General features: G+C 38.1%; 1 long non-coding RNA gene across 1 annotated transcript in view; it reads right to left on the bottom strand.

Annotated features, from left to right (window-relative positions):
• LOC133772720 (uncharacterized) overlaps positions 1-26897 on the bottom strand; it is a 639007-nt gene that overhangs the window by 498193 nt on the left and 113917 nt on the right. The window contains exons 3-4 of the long non-coding RNA XR_009867809.1: positions 11490-11554; positions 10622-10641 (exon numbers count right to left, since the gene is read on the bottom strand). This is a non-coding gene — a long non-coding RNA (uncharacterized LOC133772720). The remainder of the gene's footprint in view (positions 1-10621; positions 10642-11489; positions 11555-26897) is intronic.

Below are 26897 nucleotides of genomic sequence, written 5' to 3' on the forward strand. Positions count from 1 at the left end.
ACTATCACCATAATCAATGGCATATACATATCTATCACCTTCTAAAATTTTCTCCCATTCCCTTTGTCATTATTATAATTTGTACTATTTTGTCATAAAACACTTAGCATAAGACTACCCTCTTAGCAAATTTGAAAGTGTATCAAATATTATAATTTATAATACTGTTAATAAGCACTATGCTATATAGTTGGTCTCTAGACCTATTCATTGTCTATAAACATAAATTATGTCTTTGACCAGTACCTCCCTGTTTCTTCCTACCCCCATCCATACTTTCTGCTTCTACAAGTTTGACTATTTTTTATTCTTCATATAAATGAGAGTAGACAATATTTGTCCTTCAGTGCCTGACTTGCTTAATTTAGCATACTGTTCTCTGGGTTTATTGTTTCCAAAAGCAGTAACTCCTATTCTAAGAATGAATAAGATTTCATTGCATTTCTATGTCACATTTCCTTTGTTCACTCATTCATTCATGTACATTTAGATTGTTTCCATGCCTTGACTACTGTAACTAATGCTACAATGAACATAGGAGTGCAGAGATCTTTTCGGGATCCTGATGTCAATTCCTTTGGAGAAGTATACAGAAGTGGATGCCTAAACCATCCAGTAGCCCTATTTAAAATTGTTTTTGGAACATCCATACTATTTTCCACAGTGGCTGTACCCATCTACATTCCCACTGACAGTGCACAAGAGCTCCCTTTTTTGTACATTCTCACAAAAATATTGTTATCTTTTTTCTTTTTGATAATAGCCATCCTAAGTAGTGTGAGCTGATTGCTCAATGTGGTTTTGATTATGTTTATCTGATGAACAGGGATGCTGAGCACAAATATATATGAATTTTATATACCTGTTGGTATAAATGGTGTCTTCTGTAAAGAAATATCTAGTCAATTCTTTTGTTTCTTTTTAAATTAGATTTTTGATTGCTTGGTAATGAGTTATGGGAATTCTTCTCTACATTATGGATATTATGCATTTATCAAACCTAGGGTTTGAAATATTTTCTCCCATTATATACATTGTTGTTTTCATTTTTTAACTGTTCCCTTTGCTGTGCCAAAGTATATTAATGTGATATAATGCCATTTGTTTATTTTTATTTTTGTTACTTGTGCTTTTGTTGTCATATCAAAGAAAGCATTGCCAAAGCCCATGAATGTTTCTCCTTGTTTTCTTCTAGGAGTGTTATGGTTTAAAGTCTTACATTTAAGTATTTAATCCATTTTAGTTGATTTTATGAATGCTCTAATGGTCCAATTTCATTCTTTTTACTTGTGAATACAGTTTCTCCAACTCTCCTTTCCCCACTGCATAATATTGATACCCTTATCAAAGATTGATAAACCATGCAGTTGACCATGCATAGGTTATTTCTGGGCTTTTCAAATTCTTAATCCAACATTTTATGATCATTTAGGTACATTCTGGTCCTTGGTTACAATCAAAGAAGTACATTGATTCAGTGAACTGACTAAGACTTTCCTAGTTTTAACTATGTGTTTATAAGTCACTAAATATATATCTTGCACATTATGTATGTACTTAATGTTTATAATCAGTAATCAGCTGATAATTATGGATTGACTTGCTGATATTGATAATAATTTCTTAGTACCTGCTTTGTGCCAGGCTCTGTGCTAGGTTATGAACGATTAATGTAGTATGCTTTGTATTAGGGCATCATCCCAGATGCTTTACAATGAATAAAGCATTCTATCAGTTTTCAGACATAGTATAAAGACATAATGAATCTTGCAAGCTCTACCATTTATTCTAAGAACAGGGTATCATGATGGGGAATCTGTATGATAACAGGGTTGAAATGAAGTGGCAAAACCTGGATTAGAACAAAAGCCATAGCAGGAAATATGATAAAATCACCAGATGACAATGTGAGTGAGAAATCAGGAGATATTGACTCTAAACAGGCATGTGAGTCTTCAGGTCAATCTGAAATTAAAGGCAGCAAGAATTCTCGAGGCTAGTAGTTCACAGTTCACTCAAAATCACAGCGCCAGTCCTCAGCCGTAGTGACCTCTTTCAGGCAAGTAGCACTTATGGGTTTCAAAGACACAGTATCCTGAGACCAAAGCCTGAACTCTCAAATGTTTCTTCTGAAGGATGTTATTGAGGAAAGGGAAAGTTTGGTTGTATAACTTATTACAATATAAATTGTCATAGTTGGTCTTTAGTTTTGCTTTATTACCTGGAATTAATGATGGGCTCAAGCCCTTCCTCAAGCTACTATTGCCTCATATAATTCTTTACTTCCAAAGCCTCAGATATTCTTCTGCCAGAATAAATGGCCATTATTTGTACTTTGGGAAAACCCCAAAGGAGTTATTGCACGCATGTGCTTGTGATGTGGACCTTTCTAGAACTTCCCTTTAAATAAACATCTATCCCTCAAATCACAAAAATTTGAAGAGTTGCATTGCAGAGTCTTCAAAGATACAAAGCATCACTTTTGTCGCATTGTTTTGGTCAAAACTGAGAACAGGCACCCACAGCCCAGATTCATGGAAATGAATGGATAGACAACTCCTCCGTGGAGAAGATGAACAAAAGAAATCCAAGTCATGGTTTTCAACTAACCATTCCTGCAAACCTACAGTGGCATCATCCTAAAGCACCAAAGTTTAATCTTTGACCCATTTTCTCTGTCTTCCAAGGTCCCTGAAACCTGAAATCCAAACAGTTTAATGATACCAAATCTTTCAAATTAGTGTCTGTCTTATTGTTCCTGCTAGTTGGGGAGGGGATCAATATTAATGAAGAGAGAAGCAGTAAACACTGTTAATGAGAATGAAGTAGAGACCAACTACTGCAGGGATGTGCTTCAGCACGCAGTAAGTAAAACGACACTGGCTATGAAAGGCTGAATCTTTAATGCACCCACAATAATAACAACACCAAAGTTAGCACTATGGGTAAATTTTAATAGATGATGTCTTACAAAAAGCCCCTTTGCTTGAAATGCAGCCCAAAGACTAAATTAGAGTCAAAGCCCCAGTCAGTTAACTGTGCTATAACATGTGAAGAATTGATTTTCTTATTTTCAGCTGTCAGACCTGCTACAAAGAATGAGTTTTAATTCTGGGGATGTTATTAAACTCCTTGCTTAACTGGCAGAAAAATGGAACTGCTAGCTGGGTGACAGTGGAGCTGCTGTCGGATTGAATGACACCTGTCAGAGTATGATGAATGACCCTCTCTTCCCCACAATCCCCTGTTCTGTCACTCAGGTGAGGCCCATTAATCTTCATCCTCGGCCTGTCAGACTAGGCACCCATGACGACAAAATGTCTTGAAGCATTCACCCCCAAGATACATGGAACAATACGATCTTCTCATTGTCAGAGCCACATCAAATTAGCATAATTTATTATGACTTCCCTCCCTCTCACTCCCTACCTCTATAACCAACCCCCAAAAAGCAAGTGGGGGCTAGATGGGATTAGACAGATGGAGTGTAGGACCAGACTGCCAACTATCAAGCCCCCTGCAGTGCCTGATGAGGAGGGAGCATCTCTACAAACCAATCAAAAAGCTGGCAGTTCAATTACAGAGTAATAAAGGGACATTCATCATTCAATTAGGCACCTGTCATGGTTTCACAAAAGGGAAAACTTCTAACCTGAGACTCCAGGGAGAAGATGCTACAACCAAGAGACAGGGAAATAAATGAAAAAAGGGACAAAGTCAATTACTAGCCAACCAGACAAAAGGATATATGTTAAAAATAAGAGGAAAGTTCTCCCTAGGCAAAAATCAGAAAACTTAGTTGACCTTACCCAGATTAAAAGGGGCTAATATTAAAAGTAGCATGATGCCCTCTTCTACTGTACGGCTCATGATTGAATTTTCCCTTTAGAAGCTGCTCAGGAAACTGGATTTTGTAAAGCCAAAAAAAAAAAAAAAAAAGTCAGGAGGAAAGAGTAACTCTGTTACTCAAAAGCATTGTCCTTTAAACGACTAAGACATGAGGGCTAAGAGAGAAAGCTTAAGTGGACATTCGGCTTTGATACTTCACCATATTGACAGGGAATGATCACAAATGGCATTTAGAAAAGATGATGCTGTTCTAGCAACTGGAAACAAGAGTTGACAAATTTTATTTCCTAGTAAATGTATGTGCTGGTAATTGAGGCCAGAAAAGGGTTTTCAGTGGAAAGAAACTTAAATTCTTTTTATTTTCCTAAACTAAAATTTGTTCTTAGGATATATCTACCAACTATTTTTCTATTTCCATTCATGCTAAAGGTTCCAGACAGGTTGTTTTGTGTAAGATAAGCAAATATGTGTGATTAGCAAGGCAGTCTGTACTACACATATTGATTCTTCTCACAGTGATTCAAGTCATGGATTTCAGTGTGGTATCTACCATGTGTCATCTTCCAAGGAACCAGGCTTTCAGACATAGTTTTGAAAGGCTCATAGATTATGTTATGGTCCCCTCTATTTGATTTCAGGGAAGAGAATGACTTCATTTTCCTTCTTGCCTTCTTTTCCTTTAGCTCTTTTTTCTCAAGTTTTTTATTTGAAAAAATATGTATTTAGGTAAACTATACCATCAACATGAAATTAATTTTGAGAACAAGAATCCAAGTAAATATAATTTTCTGTATTAGAAAAGAGATACGCTTAAACCAGACTTTTGTGGAAGCCCTGGATCATGGTCTTAGACATTGAGATCCCTTATGGGGGAAGAAAATCTATGTCATGTGCTAAGCCAATAGATGTGTATGCCAGTCTGTATACTCATACGTGTTGCATCACATACATGTACAACCTATGTACACACATCACCTTGTAAATGTATTCTCAGTTTGGGTTTTGAAGTGTCATCTGCTTCAAAATATAAAAATACAAAGCACAGCCAATCTCATTTTGTTGCATACTAACATATATTGGCATGCCCTCTCTGCTGCTTTTTAAAAAAAACATTTAACTGTCCTATCCTAAGATTAGTAAGGTAGGCCACTTATCCAGACCATATTTAGTGCTTTCATAGGCCTCTAAAATATATTGTCATCTCCACTGGAGGAAGTGGAGTACAGAGAAAATGACTTTTCCTACATCCTCTCCACATATCTATCCTTCTTGTTAGCATCATCATTTTTAAATCCAAGAGAGAGTGCCGCATAGTTTTCATTGAGAAAATAGAAACAAGACTAAAGAATGGAGGGCAAATTTGCTAAAGTCTTAATTACTTAGAAGAAAAATCTTCTAGGACAGAAGAGTAGTATGATTTCCAATCTCTAACCAATGACAAATCTCAATATATGTTCCTCAGTGTGAAAATGACAAAGGCTTAGAAGAACTGAAAAAGTTCTATACAAAACCAAAATGCACAAAAAGTTCTATATTTTGTCTATGTGAAAATTTGCCTTGTAAGACCCATGGGTGTGATGAAGACCGGATGCCCCACTGAGGGCAGGAGTCCTAATTATTGCCATGAACAATCTGTGAGATCCCTGGTGGGGCATTTCATTTCTTTGGGCTTTGGTTTACTCATTTGTAAAATAATAGAGTTTAACTAACTCATCTCAAGATCATTTCTACCTAAAATTATGTAATTTTCTAATTTCGATCTTAGAGTTATGCTTTCAGAATTTCCTACCCTGTTTTGACAAAGTTGCTAGTGACAGTCAACTGCCAAACTCTAATTAACACCTACAAAAGATACTCTTGAGGGCCTGCATTGTGGCATAGCGGGTAAAGCTGCCGCCTGCAGTGCCGGTATCCCATATGGGCACCGGTTAGTGTCCCAGCTGCTCCACTTCCAATCCAGCTCTCTGGTATGGCCTATGAAAGCAGTAAAAGATGACCCAAATCCTTGGGCCCCTGCACCAGCATGGGAGACCTGGAGGAGCTCCTGGCTCCTGGCTTCAGAGCAGCCCAGCTCCAGCCATTGTGGCCAGCTGGGGAGTGAACCAGCAGATTGAAGACCTCTCTCTCTGCCTCTCTTTTTCTCTCTGTGTAATTTGGACTTTCAAATAAATACTAAAAATCTAAAAAATACATATATATTCTTGAGGAATGCTATATCCTATCTAATCACTTGTGAGCAGTACAAAATGTGTATACAGATTCTATAGATCTATAGATAACACAGAAGGAACTTACTGACTCTGACCCCCTGAGAGGTTCCTATTGGTCCCCTTGAGAATAGCAAAGCTGGACCAAGTGCTCATTTCTGATATAAACAGGCTGAGTTTAGACTGCTTCAAGAACCAGTGGTCCAAGTCCATTGTTAGTATGTAAATCTAATCTACAACTTGATGGAAGCTACTACACAAGAAAGGATAAATCAATCCCGATGTTTCTCTTTTTATAAACATAATTAACACTGCTGTGCAAATCATTTAAAATTTTAGGTTAGATTCTAATAACTTCTTAACCAGAAGGCTCAAATGAGGAAAAATAATGGAGGAGATTACAGTCATGTTTCTTAACAAGTTTCATGCAATGACACACACAAAACATGATGAGAAGCTAAAATCTATCCCCTGAAAGATACATCATGGTTTTATATTTCACTAACAGGAAAGAAAACCTTTTCTCCCACCTTTAATTGCAGAGCTTGGCTTCTCAAGGACTTCATGTATGTACAGACATATTCCTTTCCTCAAAACTAAAGTATTTGATTGTTCATTCCTTCTGTGACATATTTTTGCATTATCAGTATCATACTTAGGCTTCTTTTTTTTAAACTTATTTTATTTATTTGAAAGGCAGAGATACAGAGAGAGAGAGACAGAGACAGAGACAAAGAGACATAGACATGTCTTTTATCAGCTGGTTCATTCCTCAAATGTCTGCAACAGCCAGGGTCCGGCCAGGACAAAGCCAGGAACCAGGAGCTCAGCTTCCCAGGCACACTAGCAGGGAGCTGGAGGGGCAGTATAGCAGCCAAGACTGGAGTCCTTATGGAATGCCAGTGTCACAGACGGTGGCTTCACAGCGGCCCACCTGCTTCCCCCTTTCCTTACCTTGTTGTATACCCAACAACTGTTTTATTTCCATGCTGAATCATAGGTTACTTTACTGAAGAAAGCTTGAGAGAAATTCAACCCAATGTAAAAAATATAATGCATATGATCCAGATGAAGTTAGGACCACATTAGCAGCTGTGACCAAGTTCAGTGATTTGCAGGCAATGACTACTATTTGAATCACTGACATCTGGCCAAAAAAACACTGTAAAATATACATAGCAAAGCACACTGGAATTTCAGAGGTATTTAATGAGAAAAAAATGCATGTTAGAATCTATAGTATGAGATAAATAAATAAATAAAGGCTTGTTCGTCATCCTGTCAATCTGCTCTCAAGGTAGCACTACCTCTACTGTCCATTGTTCCAACTGCCTAACATAAATCAAAAACCATATGTAGTTTTTCCTTTTCTTATCCCTGATCTCCAAATGGAGTAATGACTTTGGTCAGCATCACAACCTCTAGCACTTCCCTTTCTTAAGAATGAAAATGGGCTTCCTTGCTTTCTTTTGATATTGAATGAGTAAACTGAATAACAACAGACTTGGTGTAAATCCAGCCTCTGCCCCACTCCAAACTTCACTCACTCTTTTTTTTTTTTTTTTTTCAGAAATTTCATTGAAAACCTCCTCTCACTTGTGTAAAACACAATTTAGTCCTTAAAACCATGGCTAAATTTGACAAAAAATAAAATAAGTATATGTAGAACTGGATATCACATGGAACTGGCTATTTTTGAATCAGCCCTGTAGACACAGTCTTCACCTGCGTGATCTGTACCGTAAAGCAAGGTTCTCTTTCACAGTGTCTTGTCTAGTTTCCTCTGAGGCATACAGATAGATAGTGTTCAGCTCCCTTTCTCACAATCCTCTTGACTATATACAAAGAGCTAAATATTGGGCATGACTTGAGTACCCATACTCGTTCATTTGTTTACTGTTCATAGTGAGTGTCTGTTAATGTATCAGATGTTCTCCAGGAATCAAAGGCTAGTGGTGGAGACTCATACATAAAATAGATACTTGCAACACAGTGTGATAAGCACAATAGAAAGATCCAGAGCACTGAGAAACACAGTCAGGGGTACCCTAATCCTCTGACACCCTCAGAAGTTAGATTTCCCTTATAGTAGACGTCCATTATCTTATTTGGTATCCTGGTTGAGTATTGAGGTGAGATGGTGAGCAGAAGAAAAAGAAATGAAACTGAAGGCTTTGTTTACACTCCAGGTAAGGAAATGGAGGGTTAAAAAAGTAATCACACCAATGCAAAAAGAGGAGGAAGATAGCAAAGTATCAGGAATGCAGCTGGATGAATAATTGATGAGCTGGTGGCCTAACAGAGAGTCTCATTAATATGATCCTGCAGGTTCATTAAGTACTATTCCAGGCTTGTCTTGGAGGGAGCCTCCTGAGTCTTGATTAGGGATTGTGTGGCTTTTGCTTCCACATCAGAACTTTGGGCCTTGGGTTCTGACAACTGCTTCCTAAGCTCCTCTCTTTTTACCCCAGCACTTTGGAGAAGCTCTTCTTGATCCCCCTCTCACTAATCATGGGCCCCTAACCATGACAGTCAGTCCTAGTAAATAATATATCAAGATAAATGATAATTGTTCTGTTTTAAGTGTCTCCTAATGAGCATCATAAATTAAAAATTAATATTGCAAAGCCTGTATGAATAGCATCAAATCCATAAACAAAGCAGCGGGTATCACGCTTGCAAATGAAAGCTAAACACCTCCCTTGTCCTCTTTTCTGTTCCCCACCTCCACCTACCTTCCCCCACCTCAGTCCCAGTTCCACAAACTACCAGAAATTACCTTGGGAAAAACAATACTCCTTTTTTCCCACATGTGATTTCTGACCTGCTATGTTCCAACCTGGCTTACTGTGACAATAAGATCCAGTCCAGAGATCTCACTTCTCATTATTTATTTTTTTTTAGCTAAATATGGACAGGTTATAAATGAATTACGAAAAACTTTTAGGTAGGGCAGATGAACTAGATCTGATTCCAGAGAAAAGCTAAATACAAAGTCACTGTCTCTGGCATCAAATAAGTGGTGTCCATGCCACTTTAGAGAGTTGTATTTCAAAGTGAGTCACATTTTAGAAAAGATTATATACCACAATGTTAGCTAGCACTTTTTTATTTTCTGGGTAGAAAGTATTTTTTTCTTCCATTTTTGGGTGCTTTTCTGTATTTTCTCAATTTTTACCATTCCTATAAATCTTGACAATTATTATCATGATCTGAAAATCTCATTCAGAAGTGAAGGGAGGTACTGAGTCTGGCATAAAAGCCCAGTTGTAAAGGTTAGAATAACCATCAATAGATGAGCCTTTTTATAATGCAAGAGACACTGTGAGGTGCACATCACCTCCATCTTTCACAGCAGCAAAAAAAAAAAAAAAAGTAGAAGATATTATTCCCAGCATCCAATTGCTGTCTAGAGGGAACAGCAGCTTAACCAACAAGCTATGAGCATTCCAATTCCTTTTGCTGAGATGGACACTCAGATTGTCTGGGCCAAGTGGCATTATATATTCTGCTTGTGTAACTAATGCCCCTTGTTGGAATTCCAAGCTCACCCAAGCACCCGCTGGTTGTCATTTGGCTTTTTGAACAGACAGCCAACGGTCAGAGAGAGTACACATAGTCATGCTCATGGAAATATTTCAGACCATACAGCAATTGTATTTCTCACTGTAAACAAACACATTGCCTTTGTTCTATATAAAATCAATTTCACAAAACTTGAGTTCAGTTACTTTTGGATGTAAAGGGTAAGGATTTCTTAAGCCCTCACTAATTGCTGAACTCACTATAACAAATCCACATGAGTTCCACATCCCTGAACGTTCTCCCTCAGTTGATTCACTTGTTTGACTAATACAAGACCTCATATGCGCACACAGTTATCTATAGAGAAAAATACAGAAACAACTCATTTTTTTAGTAACTGAGCTAAATATCCAACAAAGGTAGTTTCTTGTCTGGTCACTATCCAGATTACTTTGACAAAACTTAGCCAAAATGCCATCCCTGTGCCTTTGACGAATCTGCCTATTGTTCATTGGTGCTGACACTACTGCCACTGTAACTCCCTCGAATGCATGGAGGCACCGCACTTGTAATACTACAACAATGAAAAACTGCACCTTCCTGTCCCAGAATGCCTTAAGACCCCTAATGGCCACACATCCCCAAACCAAAGTACACATAAGATTACAGCGTTTAAGCTAATTAAATCTGCTGCAGAACCAAGAGACTTCTAAGAACAGCACTAACACATTCTTATTTTATAAAAGTGCCCCCAATAAAACAACATATTTGAATGCAAATGTAAAACTAAGTGATAATGCTCACTTTCACATCTGTCAACATTTTAGAGAAACTTCAAAAAGAACACAATTTGTGGTTCTAGAAATTTGTAGTTTATGCAAAGGATACATTTGGGGAGAATTTGTGTTCACACATACGCAGGTATCAAATTAAAAATGTGGTGAAATCACAAACATTCAAAGCTGGAAGGGATCAAGAGCATTACACAGACCTCCTACCTCATTTAACATGTATGATCAAAGTTCAGAGAAGTTACTCACATGATTTGATGTCAGGAAATCTGAGAGAAAAAGAAATAGGGGTAAATTTCCCATTTCACCTTTGCATTCAAATGGCAAATCATTCAGTCTGCGATCAAGAGCTAAGCCCAACAAAATTCACTGGCCACCTGGCCTTTCTGTTTTGGAACATTTGTACTTTTTTTAAAAAAATTTTAAAGGCAGAGAGAAAGAAGGAGAGAGTAAGAGAAGAGAAAAGAAAGGGAGAGAAGGAGTGTGTGTGGGAGAGAGAGACAGACACATGTAGAGACAGAGAGAGAGAGAGAGAGATAGAGACAGAGACAGAGACAGAGAGAGATCCCCCATCCACTTATTTACTCCCCAAATGACTGCAACAAATAGGGCCAAGCTGACACCAGGATCCCGGAACTCAATCTGGGTTTCCCCACAAGGGTGGCAGGGACCCAAGTACTTGAGCTATCACCTACTGGCTTCTAGGGTATGCATTAGCAAGAAGCTAGATACAAGAGGGGAGCCAGTCTGCTATAATAGTGCTTCCCACATACTTTCTTAACTGCTACACCAATGCCCTCCCTGTTTTTGCATTTTTACAAGCAAAATTAAACATGGAATTTAAACATTTGCAAAAATTGCTTTGGTTAATTTATTGAGATTTGTTTAGCTTTATAAAAAACAAAATACAGTAGAATAGGCAGTGTAATACATCTTGTAGTATTTAAATTTAATAAAATCACATTTAATGTGAATATTTTTACTACATTTCACAGCTATTATTTTATTAAACATTTCATGTTTCAGTTATATCTATATGTGTACGTCTATATATGTGTTTATGTGTATATAGTATACCTACATATATTGTGGTTATGATATAAAATGTATTTCTTACCATAGGCCAGAATGAAAGGATCAAAAGTCACTTCCATAGGAGTTTCACTTGAGGTTCTATGTAACCTTTTAAAAAACAAAACAAAAATTACAAAAAAAAAAAAAAAGGAAATGTTAAGGAAGCTTTCATAAAAACCTGGAGGAAAGAAACTTACATTCAGTGATCACTTTCTTATCACTATAATCTGAAAGGTTCTTTTTTATTCTAGGCCTGGTATTAAGCCTGCAGATTGCTAAAGAGTAAACATTAAATTTAAGAAAATAGGGAGGAAGGCAAATGCATATTAGGTGAAAAATGAAATGTAACTTACTTCCACTGTTTTAAGATTCATTATTTTCCTTTCCTAAAATAATGTTTGCACAACAAATGTCATTAACTAAGTGTCTGGACTGTGGTAGATGTACAGTCATATGTGTTGAGTGAATATTAGGCAAAGAGACAGAAGAACAAGCTTTACACTCTGCTACTAACTTGTGGGGTGAAATCAGACACTTACTAATGCTTCTGAGCTCTAATCAAAAAGAAGTGACTAGACAGGAGCAGTATTTTCTTTAGGAATGTTTGAAATTTTTTTGCGTAGGATGCTAATAGATGGTTCATGAGAATCATTTGCAACTGGTAGGTCAATTGGTAGTCCCTTCCACAATCTCTCTTTCTTCTATCCTCACCACTGTATTTCTGATCATCCAATGAGTACTGGCTCAGAAGCAATGACTCTAAGGAAGGAAGAAAGTCACACTGGATTTCTTTAGTAGATAGAAAGAAATATATCCAACTACACAGACCAGATCCTTATAAACCTCTCAATCCCAGGAGCAATAGTTTTGGCTGTGGATTAGTGACCTCCTTTATTCCACACATCCTTTCTTTTCATACATCTGAATTTTCACAAAAAGGAAAAAGAAACTGAAGACATTTGGGGCTCGAGAAAATACTTTGTCCAAAAGGCAGCACAGCCACAGGCGCTGTGCAGCATTTGTTCAGGAGTGGCCCGGTACTATCAGGACAAAGTTGGAGGAGAGGAATTGGCAGCAGCCCCACTCACCTGCTTTTGTAACCTTGGAATGAAAGGGGAGCCAAATGAGCCCCAGCCATGGAGTTGTGACTCCCATCACCTACAGTTGCAACTCCGGCTTACACACACTGTTGTTAGGAAACAAAGATGACACTTTCTGTAAAGAGGTTCTGAGTTTGCATCGACAGAGGGCATGTTTCAGCTGGTGATGCACAGTATAATAATTAAACAAATAATGTTTCATTTCGCAAACCATTGGGACTTTTTTAAGTTTATATTTCTTTATGCAAAATGATACTAACATCAGAACTACCTCATGAGTTGTGTAAAGAATTAAGCATGTTTGTAGCATTTGTCCCCTATCAGATACATAGTAAGTGTTCAATAAACATCTGTTTTCATTATAACTGAACCCAAACCCATTAAGAGATCAGCATAATGAAACTTTGAAGGATTTATTAGTATAGCTGTGTTTTACTGTGATATAAATGCATTAAGAAGACACTGAGGAGGTAATTACATTGAGTTGAACACTAGTGCTGCCTTCATGGTCCATTTTACTCACTTCACTCTAGCAAAGGGCTTGGAAGAGTTGAAGAAAAACCAGCTGGTGATCTCTGAGTGAATAGGAAATCTATTTAACAGGCAAAATGACAGCCAATGATGCATACATTTATCAGGAGATATCTGCTTGCCATAGATTTCCATTCTTTGCTTAAACTGCAATACATTTCAGGCTAAAAGTATCAGGGTAGCTTGCATCCACTTTGCCATCTTGAGGCTGTATTTGCCAATGATACCCTCTTCGCAATCCTGTGAAGCACTGTTTTTGCGCTGTGATCTCTAGTTGTCTTTATGTAGTCAGGATGGCTTCAGTTTACCCTTCGCAGGCACATTACTGACAGGCACATTACTGTGCCTCTTTTATCTCTAGGAAGCAAATGTGGAATACAGAGAGCAGCAACATGTCCAAAAGACCCACTGTCTGCACGAGTTACTGAGCCACCAAATGTAGTAACTGGCCAGACGGCAGTGCGAACTCCACCACCGCCCCATCCGTCATGCAAAGCAGGTTACCCTCTCTTATTTTTATGAGCCGCTCAGGACAGAGAGTGCAAGCTTCAATTCCACCTGGTGTGTGCACTGCAGAAATGGTTGACAGGCTGTCTGAAGGTATATTTGGGAATAAAAAGAATAGTAAAGACTTAATTGAAGGATATATAAAGAAAGCAAAAGAAATTACCGAAGCTATCTGCAAACCACACACTGGAAATGAATGGGTTCTTTAGTGTTTGGGACATTTTAGTCTTATAAAAATGTAGACTATAGAGCTATTATATCAAGTAATTTATGGGATGAATATTGTAATTCATTGAATGTCACGACTTATCTTTTATTCATATAGTTACTATTCCATTACCAGAGAGGGAGGTTTGTCAAAGGTTAATTATTTTAAATTGCTCTAGCAAATTTATTTTGATTTGTACAATTTTTTGAATAATCATAGGTCTATATATTCATACATCTTTATGAGGATTCTTTTTAAAAAATAATATTCTTTGATGAGGCTGTTAAAGCTAGATAAATGCTTTAGTGATGACTTTAAAATATATTCCCTCTAACTCTGGATGTAGAACTACAAAGAAATATTAAATTATTATTGTTATTGATATTATAAGTCTATTTTAGAACTTTCTACTTTTCCAAGAAAAAATATAATAATAAATGGCCAGGAAATTAAAGTTTGAATTTCTTAAGGGATTGCTCATGTTTCATAATTGTCTTTTAGTTTTAGGAATCTATTTGAATCCTCCTAAATAGTGAAGGGGAGAGCTGTCAGAATTTCCTATCAGCTACACCCTCACCTCTGTTTCATGTGTGCCTGTCCCTTGGCCAAGGGTCTTCCTCCTTATAGGATAAATAGTGCTGGAAGATAGGCTACTACCTTCCACAATGGAAAAGCACTTTGAATTATAAACTTATGTCAGAAAGGAAGCCAGAAGCAAACACAGAAATTTTAAAAAGTAAAAAACATGCAGTATATGCAATACCAGAAATAGATTAATCTAGTCCTACCATCTTCAAAACGTATAGCCTATCTCACAAATCCTTTCTGACCAATTATTCTTGTATTCTTTATATTTCTCAAATATTTATGGATCAAGTACATAGTTCATTAGTATGGCCTTATTGTGATGTGGCCTCTTAATTATTAATACATCATTTGAGGGTTAGAGAGGCGCAGTGGAGAAAATCCTCAATTTGGTATCAGAAGATCCAAGTACACAGTGAGGTTCAGTGAGTTTTTGTTTGTATGACCTTAGACACATTATCTGACTTGTTTGAGACTCAGTTTCTTTTTATGTCAAAGAGGAATAAGAAAACCCACCCATGTGCTTTGTGGAGTTGGCAATATGTCACCCAATAATTACATACTTCTTTCAGTTCATAAAATTACATACACATATATATGTTTAACTATATATATCTTATTTAATCTTTCAAACAACATTCTATAAGATGAGCACTATAAAGAACGATTTTTATGAACATAAGCATTAGATGAATTATATGAAAATGTTAGTCTTAACACCATAAGTTACTGTTCTCAGTCTGTGTATTTCATATCATTAATTTAATAATAACAGTCCAGAGGCTAAAGGGCATAGGAATATTTTATTTGTTTTATTTTTATCTCATTCTCTCCCATATTCTTTCTTTTAGGTGGCTTTATGAATAGATTCATTCTATTTTTCTAGTACAAATAACAAATTACTTTGCAAAATAAATGCTCAGTACAGCTGCATCTATATGCTGCCAAAGTATCTAATTGTACTTAGTGTCAGGAAGAAAATAATAATACACCATTTGATCAAAATTTTCACTTTTAACCAGTTGCACTGGTGTCATGCACATGGTAAAGTTGTTCATGAACGGCACAGAAATTCTGAAGGCATGGAAATAAAATACACGTAGCATGTGTATTCTATAAATGCTATTGCTAAACCAAAGGCCACAGAACATGGCTCTGGAAAGCATGAATAGTAGCTTTAAGAACAAAGGCTCTAAAATACTTCCTAATTACTTAGCGCACCAGAAGGAAAGATCCACCAGTAAAGGACCTTGTTCGCACTTGGCGTACAGTTGGTGTTCATCAATTGTTAGTTAAGTGTAAAGCTTTTCATTATATTCATATCAGTCAGACTCTTAAAATATGATGAAACTTCACAGTAAAGAAGGATTAGGAGTTTTCAAAAACTCCAAATAAAGAACAGTGTTGGAGAAGGAACTTGTGAAAAGAAGTTAAGGAACTCTACAGTTATTATTCAACAAGGATAGCCTAAAGGAAGATCTCAAATGTCACATGGCATCATCCATTATATCTAAAATAAAGCAGGAGGGGCAGGTGTCGTGGCACAGAGGGGTATGCTGCTATGCTGCCACTGGCAACACCTGCATCCCATATCAGAGTGCCTGGCTTCTCCACTTCTCTAATGCACCTAGGAAGCATCAGAAGTGGGCCCCAATATGTGGCCTCCTGTCACAATAGGGGAGACCCAGATGGAATCCCTGGCTCCTGGCTTTGGCTTGGGCTAACCCTGGATGTTGTGGACATGTGAGGAGTGAACCAGCAAAAAGGAGATATCCCTTTCTTTCTCTTATTCTCTCTTTCCCTCTGTTTCTGTTACTCTGCTTTTCAAATAAATAAGCAAAGATGTAAGCATTGCTTTTACATAAAATAAAGCAGATGTTAGCAAGGACTGACCCCTCATCTCTGCTATTAATAGAAGCAAGGGTAGTGCTCACTTTGGCAGCACATACACTAAAATTGGAACCAATAGAAGCAGGGGTGATGTGTTCATCTTGCCATAGAAAAGATGTGCATTAGGTGAAATAAATACATATGTAAATAAATGCACACATAAAATAAATCCTCATCGAGTAGTTGAAACTGAATAGAAAAGTAACAGAATTATTTCTTCATCACTTTCTGTTCAATACTGAGTCCAGCTCAGACACGACATGTCTAATGACTTATGTTCTCTAAACAAACTGAGCAGTGAATTTTATTATGATGAGAAAACTGAGACTAGGAGCAGTCTGAATAACTAACCCCAAATCCAGGCTAGTGGCCAGCAGAGCCTAAAATGAGTGTTCATCTCCACTTACTCGGTTAAAGTCATCATTTAAGACACCTCTTTCCACAGCGTTAACCAGCTCTGCAACTTTTTCCTCAAGGAGCCTAGAGGATCCTATTTTGTTCCTATTTTGTTTAACAGTCTACATGACCGCAGAAGCCAATAATTGACAGCTGTGATCAGGCAACATCTTTACTAATGCCACCCACAGAATATTTCGTATGTATGTGTAATATGTGCAAATATTTTAATTTTCCTAAGTCTCCTTTACCAAGGGTTCACAGCAAAATATGAACCCCATAGACCAGAATCACTGAATCGGCAAGTAAAAAGATTTCATCTTTAAAGCCATATACTTGGCCCTAAACATTTTTTATTTTCTTGTTGTCTAGCTATATATCAATAAAGGAATCATTCCATTGAAGTATTGTGGATGGGGCCGGCGCCGTGGCTCACTTGGTTAATCCTCCACCTGCAGTGCCAGCATCCCATATGGGTGCCAGGTTCTAGTCCCGGTTGCTCCTCTTCCAGTCCAGCTCTCTGCTGTGGCCCAGGAAGGCAGTGGAGGATGGCCCGGGTCCCTGGGCCCCTGCCCCTCATGGGAGACCAGGAGGAAGGACCTGGCTCCTGGCTTCAGATCGGCGCAGCGCCGGCCGTGGCGGCCATTTGGAGGGTGAACCAACGGAAGGAAGACCTTTCTCTCTATCTCTCTCTCTCTCTCACTGTCTAACTCTATCTGTCAAATAAATAAATAAATAAAAAGTATTGTGGATGAATGGGCCCATAAGTGGTCACATGTCTACTTACTTCTGAAATGCAGAATATACTGTGTAAGGTAAGATTTTGGTGTGAGGACATGCTGAGCCATAGTGAGAACAACACTGGCAACAATGCTGTCACTGTAAGAGCTCAAAGTATCATTATAAATCCTTGGGGTGACATTAAAGAAGACAGACCACCCAAGAATACCATGGCAATATTCAGCCAGCAAGCACCACCAGGGAAAGTCACTCTGCATCCAGTGTCTGTTACCAGAGACAACCTGATTCCTGTGGATTGGAATATTTCTGTTTTTAATTGTCTTTAACAGAGACCTCTAAATGCAGAATCTCCCTCAAAGGCCCATGAAGTGCTGTTCAGATCACCCCTTCATGTTTCTGAGCTTCTCCGAGATAATGCAGTGGGGGAAGGCCCCCAGGGGAACAGCTGATTGGATTCTGGCAAGACGGACCAAACATCTGCTTCAAACAAAAGACATCTGCATATTTCACATTTATTTTTCATAATTTACAGAAGCAACCTGCCAAAATTCAGCAAGGGAGAATACACTAGCACATAATTAGCTTAAAGTTTGCTTGCTTTAGAAGTGTGAGCATGGAGCTCGGGAGCTCACCTGGGAGGACATTGAGGAATGGAAGGGCTGCAGTTGGATTTCTATAGATTTTGTTTTAGACCTTGTGTGCCAGGGCAGAAGACCCAGCCTTGCAAGGCTTGGAAGAGAGAACAGTAACTTTGCTATAGATGACACTGGGAGATCTTTTGTCTCAACTCAAACAAAGCCTCCACACCAATGGAATGGATAAAGGTAATATAAGTTATTAAATAAGATTTGATTAGGCATAAGGAAAGATTTTGCTTCAACCACTTAATACTGCAGTGCCCAGGTTATATAATAATGCAATGCAAGATGCCTTTTAATTAAAAAGGGCCAACGCTGTTGTATAGTAGGTTAAGCATCCACCTCTGTCTCTAGCATCCCGTAAAGGTGTCAGTTCAAGTCCTGGCTTCTCCTCTTCTGATCCAGCTTCCTGCTAGTGGTCTGGGAAAGCAGTACAAGATGGCCCATAGTGCTTGGGCCCCTGCACCCATGTGGGAGACCCGAAAGAAGCTCCTAGTTCCTGGCTTCGGATCAGCACAGCTCTAGCTGTTGCAGCCATTTGGGAAGTGAACCAGCAGATGGAAGATCTCCCTCTCTGTCTCTCCCTTTCTCTATCTGTAACTCTGCCACTCAAGTAAATCAATAAATCTTTTAAAAATATATGTATACCAAGAATACCAATGGTATGATGAGAAATAATGTGCAGGAAATTCCATTAATTTCAAAGTATTTGAAAGTCATTACCTACTAAAAATAGAAGAAAATGTATTTGTTGCCCAGATGCTAGCATGTTTGGAACATGTGATAAAAACATAAAGAGAACAAGATAATGGATGACATGTTGAGCCTTATTGTATCCTGAAGCAACGGATATAACAGATTATCTGTTCCCCATGAACTATATCTTTCTGGTTGAAATTCAGACTTTCCAAGGTCATTGTTAACATGAAATAACTAAAACTGACTTAGCTGGAGAATAAAAGAATTTTTGATGAGAGATCAGTTTCTTTTCCTATCCAACAGAAGAATTTCAACCCTATGTCTAGTGTTAAATCTATATATTACTCTAAATTACATTTATGTATTAGCTCTGGCATCCTATGAGATTTCCCTTGATGCTAACTCCAGAGAGGAAGCAGTTCAAGCAAAGATCTGCAAAATATTAGGCTCTGTTTTGAAACATCAGTCCCCTGGTGGGAGGAGGGAGTGGTATTTTGATTTTGCTGACTGTCTATGATCGTCCAGTATTAGTTACTCTTTAAAAAGTCAGTTTTGTTCCTGATTTAGTCATAGACACAATGCTGACTCTATGGAAATCTCTGCAATAATACCATGGCAGTTCCAAAGGAGTTTATATCTTAAATTGTGTGTACTTTATAGAAGCAACATGTGCAATCCAGGCACTGTGAATAATTGCTTGGTGATCCTAACTAGTTCTAAGGAGCAACTCAGTTGTGGTCATTCCAAACAACTTCTGTATGTTTTTGATATACTTTTAAAAATCTTTTTAACATGTCAAACTATTTTGAACCATGAGATTCAAATTCAAACAGCATTAATTTGAATAGAAATATTTATAATTATGCACTAGCTTATTGTTTGAAACTGGCAAGTCACTCTTAAATATGCACCTTCCTTTTTACTTCTAATGTACACAAACCCTTTCACGTAATTAAAAGTTCTCTTTTTGCCATCATCTCTCAAGGAAAGGACAGCTTGTCATAAATGGAAGGAGGCTGGACTTGGGGGCCTCAGAACTGGATTTAAATCCTAGTCTGATCATCAGTACCCTGGGTAACCTTGTGCATTCTAACTGTCTGGATTTTTAATTTCTGTCTGTGTCTAGGGGTAGGACTTTCCTTTTTTTTGAAGGCTTTTATTTGATGAACACAAATTACAACAAATTTCATAGGTAGAACTTTAGGAATGTAGTGGTTCTTCCCCCAATAGCCACCCTCCCACCCCTACTCCTACTCCCAGCCTACCTCCTACTCCCTCTCCCATTCATTCTTCATTAAGGTTCATTTTTAACTAACTTTATATACAGAAGACCAGCCCTAAACTAAGTATAGATTTCAACAATTTGCACCCCCCACACATACACAAAGTATAAAGTACTGTTTGAGAACAAGTTTTACAGTTAATTCTCATAGTATAACTCATTAAGGATAGAGGTCCTACATCGGGGGTAAGTCACAGTGTCTCCTATTGTTGATTTAACAATTAACTCTCTTATTTATGATGTCAGTGATCACTGGAGGCTCTTGACATGAGCTGCCAAGGCTATGGAAGCCTTTTGAGTCCACAAACTCCATCAGTATTTAGACAGAGCCATAAGCAAAGTAGAAATTCTATCCTCCCTTAAGAAAAAAGTACATCCTTCTTTGATGGCCATTCTTTTTTTTTTTAACTTTTATTTAATGAATATAAATTTCCAAAGTACAGCTTATGGATTACAATGGCTTCCCCCCCCCAATAACTTTCCTCCCACCCTCAATCCTCCCATCTCCCACTCCTTCTCCCCTTCCATTCACATCAAGATCCATTTTCAATTCCCTTTATATACAGAAGATCAGTTTAGTATATATTAAGTAAAGATTTCATCAGTTCGCACCCACATAGAAACACAAAGTGAAAAATACTGTTGGAGTACTAGTTATAGCATTAAATCACAATGTACAGCACTTTAAGGACAGAGATCCTACATGAGGAGTAAGTGTACAGTGACTCCTGTTGTTGACTTAACAAATTGAAACTCTTGTTTATGGCATCAGTAATCACCCTAGGCTCTTGTCATGAGTTGCCAAAGCTATGGAAGCCTTTTGAGTTCACCAACTCTGATCATATTTAGACAAGGTCATAGTCAAAGTGGAAGTTCTCTCCTCCCTTCAGAGAAAGGTACCTCCTTCTTTGATGACCTGTTCTTTCCACTGGGATCTCACTTGCAGAGATCTTTCATTTAGGTTTGTTTTTTTTGTTTGTTTGTGTTTTTTTTTGTTTTTTGTTTTTTTTTTTTGGCAGAGTGCCTTGCATTTCCATGCCTGAAATACTCTCATGGGCTTTCAGCTGGATCCACATGCCTTAAGGGCTGATTCTGAGGCCAGAGTGCTGTTTAGGACATCCGCCATTCTATGAGTCTGCTGTGTATCTCGCTTCCCATGTTGGATCATTCTCTCCCTTTTTTGTTCTATCGGTTAGTATTTGCAGGCACTAGTCTTGTGTATGTGATCCCTTTGACTCTTAGTCCTATCATTATGATCAATTGTGAACAGAAATTGATCACATGGACTAGTGAGATGGCATTGGTACATGCCACCTTGATGGGATTGAATTGGAATCCCCTGGTATATTTCTAACTCTACCGTTTGGGGCAAGTCAGCTTGAGCATGTTCCAAATTGCACATCTCTTCCCTCTCTTATTCCCACTCTTATATTTAACAGGGATCACCTTTCAGTTAAGTTTCAACACTTAAGAATAACTATGTATTAATTACAGAATTAAACCAATAGTATTAAGTAGAACAGACAAAAAAAGTACTAAGAGGGATAACGTATTAAGTTGTTCCTCAACAGTCAGGGCAAGGGCTGATCAAGTCACCATTTCTCATAGTGTCCATTTCACTTCAACAGGTTTCCCTTTGGTGCTCGGTTAGTTGTCACCCATCAGGGAGAACATGTGATATTTGTCCCTTTGGGACTGGCTTATTTCACTCAGCATAATGTTTTCCAGATTCCTCCATTTTGTTGCAAATGACCGGGTTTCATTGTTTTTTACTGCTGTATAGTATTCTATAGAGTACATATCCCATAATTTCTTTATCCAGTCTACTGTTGATGGGCATTTGGGTTGATTCCAGGTCTTAGCTATTGTGAATTGAACAGCAATAAACATTAATGTGCAGACCGCTTTTTTGTTTGCCAATTTAATTTTCCTTTGGGTAAATTCCAAGGAGTGGGAAGGCTGGGTTGAATGGTAGGGTTATATTCAGGTTTCTGAGGAATCTCCAGACTGACTTCCATAGTGGCTTAACCAGTTTGCACTCCCACCAACAGTGGGTTAGGGTCTCACTCACAGAGATTCTTTCCCTCCCTTTTTTCCTGTTTCCTTCCTTCCTTCCTTCCTTCCTTCCTTCCTTCCTTCCTTCCTTCCTTCGTTCCTTCCTCCCTCCCTCCCTCCTTCCCTCCATTCCTCCTTTCCTTTTCTTTCTCTCTCTTGAGAAGGAGGGAAAGGGGAAACAGACAGAGATCTCCCTAACATCTGATTCACTCTTGAAATGCCCACAAAGTATGGGCATGGGTCAGGCCAAAATTGAGAGCCAGGAATTCAAAGCAGGTGTCCCACATTCGTGGCAGGGGACCGACTACTTGTTCAATCACCTGCTGCCTCCCAGTTTGTGCATTAGCAGAAAGCTGGAATTGAGAGCATAGTCATCATTCAACCCAGAGCATTACAACTTGGGATGCAGGCATCCCAATTGGTGTTTTATAAACTAAGTCAAATATCTACCCCACCATTGAGAGTTTTTGCACAAAACTTTCTAGCCTTTCAACACCAAGCATAAATTCGTTTCTTTAGTTGGAGTAAATCTGAGATCCAACTTGACTCAAATATTATTTCCAAATAGTTTCTAGAGTATCTTCATTTAAAGTTACAGGAATCATAGATGTCTTTCTTGTTTGTTTTTTTTTCCAAATGCCTTGGGAGTTGAAGTTTGTTTGACACTCAGTATCATCCAACATGTGTACAACTTGGTCAAGACTATTGAGATCTGTGAGGGGAAATCCTTACTCAGAGCCCATCACTACCCTTATATTTTTGTTTATTTCTAATATAATATGCAAGAAAAGATCCCACCTTCCCTTAGTCTCTGAATTTTCCTGGACTATTTTATTTCTTTACTAGAAATACAAAAAAATGCAGCCTTAGGAGTCTTTAAAAGTCTAAAGAAAATAGCTATTAATAGTATCTTTTTATTGCCCACAATTCATGCTGCTGAAAAAGGCAGTTATGTTCTTAAAGTTGATTATGGCTTAGTCTTAAATTTTCTAATTGTTTTATATTTTTCACTTATTTTAGACATTTTCACTTTACCCTCTAGAGTAAATTAAGATGAAAGGTAAATTAAAAGAGAGGAATTCAACATAAAGAGAATAAATAAACAAAACACAGATTGCAAAGCAGGAATGAAAACAAGGTCTTCCAGACCAATCTGTTAAAGGAATGCTACAAATGTGAAGTGTTTACTATTTTAAAACATTAATCATGTACTCACCCTGTTTATTTAGCTATCAATGTTTTTCCTGTAACTCTGACTTGAAAATGTGTAAGCTGTTTAGAATTAGGACTCAAGTTGAAGTCAAATGATATTTTGATTATTTATATTGCCTAGCTTGTCTTGAAACTTCAGAGTTACAGTCCTTTCATTTCAATTCACACCTTTTTAAAAAGTCATTATTATTTTGTATAATGTGACATCTCAAATAACTTTTATTGCCACCCACTACCATATGCCTGAGCCACAGCCATTAAAGACAAGGAGCCCAACTCCTGTATCAATGGACCTATTCAGAAGATTGCTGGCATCTTGCTTGTACCTAGAATCTTTGCATCAACCCAAAACACTGAACAGTCATCAGAATCAGAAGTCCCAATGGTTTATAAATTTCCCTGGTTCCTGGCAGTATTTTCTAGGCAGATATTGTTTTTTAAAAAATTCATCATTTGGATAAGCTAAGAGAATAGCCATCAAAGCAACCATGTAACCACTGTGAACAGGGGCATCTCACCTGTTCTCATAAAAATAGAAGTCCCTTAGGCTGGCGCTGTGGTGTAGCCGGTAAAGACGCCGCCCGCAGTGCTGCCATTCTATATGGGAGCTAGTTCAAGTCCCAGCTGCTCCACTTCCAATCCAGCTCTCTGCTATGGCCTGAGAAAGTAGTAGAAGATGGCTCAAGTCCTTGGACCCCTGTATCCACATGGAAGACCCGTAGGAAGCTCCTGGCTCCTGGCTTAGGATCAGCGCAGCTCTGGCCTTTGCAACCAACTGGGGAGTGAACCAGCAGATGGAGGTTCTCTCTCTTTCTCTCTCTCTCTTTCTCTCTCTCTCTCTCTCTCTCTCTCTCTCTCTCTCTCTTTCTCTCTGCCTCTCCTTCTCTCTTTGTGCAACACTGACTTTCAAATAAATAAATCTTAAAAATAAAATACAAGTTCCTTAAAGGAAAGAAGCAGTTCACATAAGGTTGATTTACTTATTTCTCCCCACCAAGAAAGACATGAAAGAATTAGAATTTGCTCCTTTAAGAAAGATCAGAAGAGTTCTCCCAGGAATATTTGCCTTGCCCCTTTTGCTATGGCCAAAAGAGTGGAGGAGCTATTGGTGAAGGAGGGAAAAATGAAAGCTCCATCCATTTCAGAGTTTCTGATATACTCCCCATTAGACTCAAGCAGTGGGCCCACTACAGACACAGTGGGTGCTATGTGCCACCAGTCCCTCTTCTGTGTGTCCTTTGCCAGCCCCCACCCTTCCTTGGTAACTCTAATCTTGCCCTCTGGGTGCCTAGTGCCCTTATCAGCGGCTTAGCCCCTTCAAACTAGTTGTTTTGTTGACAAACTGGATCACAGATACTCAATGTCTGATGTGTATCACATCTCTTGGGAAAATTACAAACTAACATTTGAGACAAAGCAATGAGTCACTAAAGGTGTCATTTTGATCCTTAGTGTTTAACAAAGAGCACTGAGAGAAGAAATAATATCTTATAAAAGAGATGGTCTCCTGGGATTTTCTTACTCATATGTTCAACCAGAGATGTACACACATATACATGTATTACATACATGCAGACACACATAGACACTTCAAATTGAAATGCTAAGGTGTATCAGCATGAGATTGACAAGTAAAGAAGGACCTTGACAACATAAAAATTCTTACAGATATTTAATACTAATATGTATCCATTTCATTTGACACAGGCTTCCCTAAGTAAAGAAATGATTGAGAATTGCACAAAAAACAAGGAACTGCAGAAGTGATGCAGTCAAAAAAAATCACAAAATAATTCAAATGGCTGCAGAATTACTTGTGGAGCAGATATTTAACACAGCATTTTTACCTAGTGACATAAATAACCCCAGGAATGTTTCTGTGACCAGCCATTAGAAACAATACTAACTGTTCTATCTGTAAAGAATGTAGTTTTAGGCAAACCTAAACACATTTTCAAAAGCTGGTTACTTTTTATTTGGTTTAGTATGGTTTGGTTTTTTGATTTATAATCATAAACTAGGGGATTTTTTGAAAAATTAATTTTTTAAAATTCTGATTAACATGCAATACTTGTATATTTTATGGGGTACAATATAGTATTTCAACAATATAGATAGTGAAAAACTATCAAATCAAGCAAATATTTGCATTTCATCATCTTTGTGTTTGGAGCCTTCCAAATTCTCTCCTCAGTTCTTCTTTTTTTTTAAGATTTATTTATTTTACTTGAAAGTCACAGTTACACAGAGAGAGGAGAGGCAGAGATAGAGAGAAAGAAAGAGGTCTTCCATCCGCTGTTTCACTGCCCAGATGGCCACAATGGCCGGAGCTGTGCTGATCCAAAGCCAGGAGCCAGGGGCTTCTTCCGGGTCGCCCATGTGGGTGCAGGGTCCCAAGGACTTGGGCCATCCTCCACTGCTTTCCCAGGCCATAGCAGAGAACTGGATTGGAAGTGGAGCAGCTGGGTCTCGAACCGGTGCCCATATGGGATACTGGCACCACAAGTGGCAGCTTTACCGGCTATGCCACAGCGCCGGCCCCTCCTCAGTTCTTTATACAGAATATAACACATTACTCTGAACCACGGTCATGCCACTGTGCTGTGAAACACTAGAACTTGTTACTTCTATTTGATGGTGTTTTGGTATCTGTTATCTGACCTTCCTCTATCGCCCTTCCCCCCACTCTCCTCAGTCTCTACTTAGAACTATGGAAGGGTGACACAGGCAACTCTTTCCTTCCTGCTTCCTTCAATGCAACTTTACCTATTATTAGACTAATACCAAGCACAGTGATGTTTCACCTGGATTCCATACCTCTTGTGAAGTTGGTTTGGTGTGTGAACAGCTGTTTCAATTGGTGTCTCTGTAAAGAGGTGCTGGCAGTGTGTCTTACTCGACTGCCATCTTGCTCCAATCATTATATTTAAATGTAAAAATAAAACCAGAGAGCTTCAGAATACTTGGTCAGTGTACACAAACACAGAATTAGAGAAAACAGGCAAGAAGTATGGCATTCATATATTTCACATAACCAACTGAAATTCCTTAAATACTATTCATTTGTTAGTTAAATTGCTAGCTAGCTATTATGTGCCAAGCACTAACCTAGGCATGGAGGAAAAAATCAGTAAACAAAACAGGAAAAAGTACAACTTATATTCTACCGGGAAGAAGAATAGAAAATAATTACAAAAATATAGAGTTGTTAAACATAAAAAAGTAAGGGGAGATAGGAGTGTCAGGGAAATAGAGCAATAAGAAATGCTATTTATATCTTTCTGGAAAAAGAGCAAGTTTTAAAACTTGTATCTGGGCTTAAATGTTTATTTAATGAAAAGCAAATGTTATTTGGTTACTTAGTGTGGGAAAGGTGATGAACTGGACATCACAGTGGAGATAAAGATGAATAAGAAATATTTTCAAGAGTCTTTCAAACTTCCAATAGTGTTTGCAGTCTAGCAGTCTTTCTCCATTGGACCTCATAAGAAGTTTAAAGCCTAGAGTTATTACATATTCATTTTAAGCTGTGAATTAGCCTCTCTCCTATGCATCCAGAGTGTTTTTCATAGTAAACTAAACTTTGGGTAACTACTCACATCATTTT

Source organism: Lepus europaeus, chromosome 13 (assembly GCF_033115175.1).
Source record: "Lepus europaeus isolate LE1 chromosome 13, mLepTim1.pri, whole genome shotgun sequence".
NCBI classification, from domain to species: domain Eukaryota; kingdom Metazoa; phylum Chordata; class Mammalia; order Lagomorpha; family Leporidae; genus Lepus; species Lepus europaeus.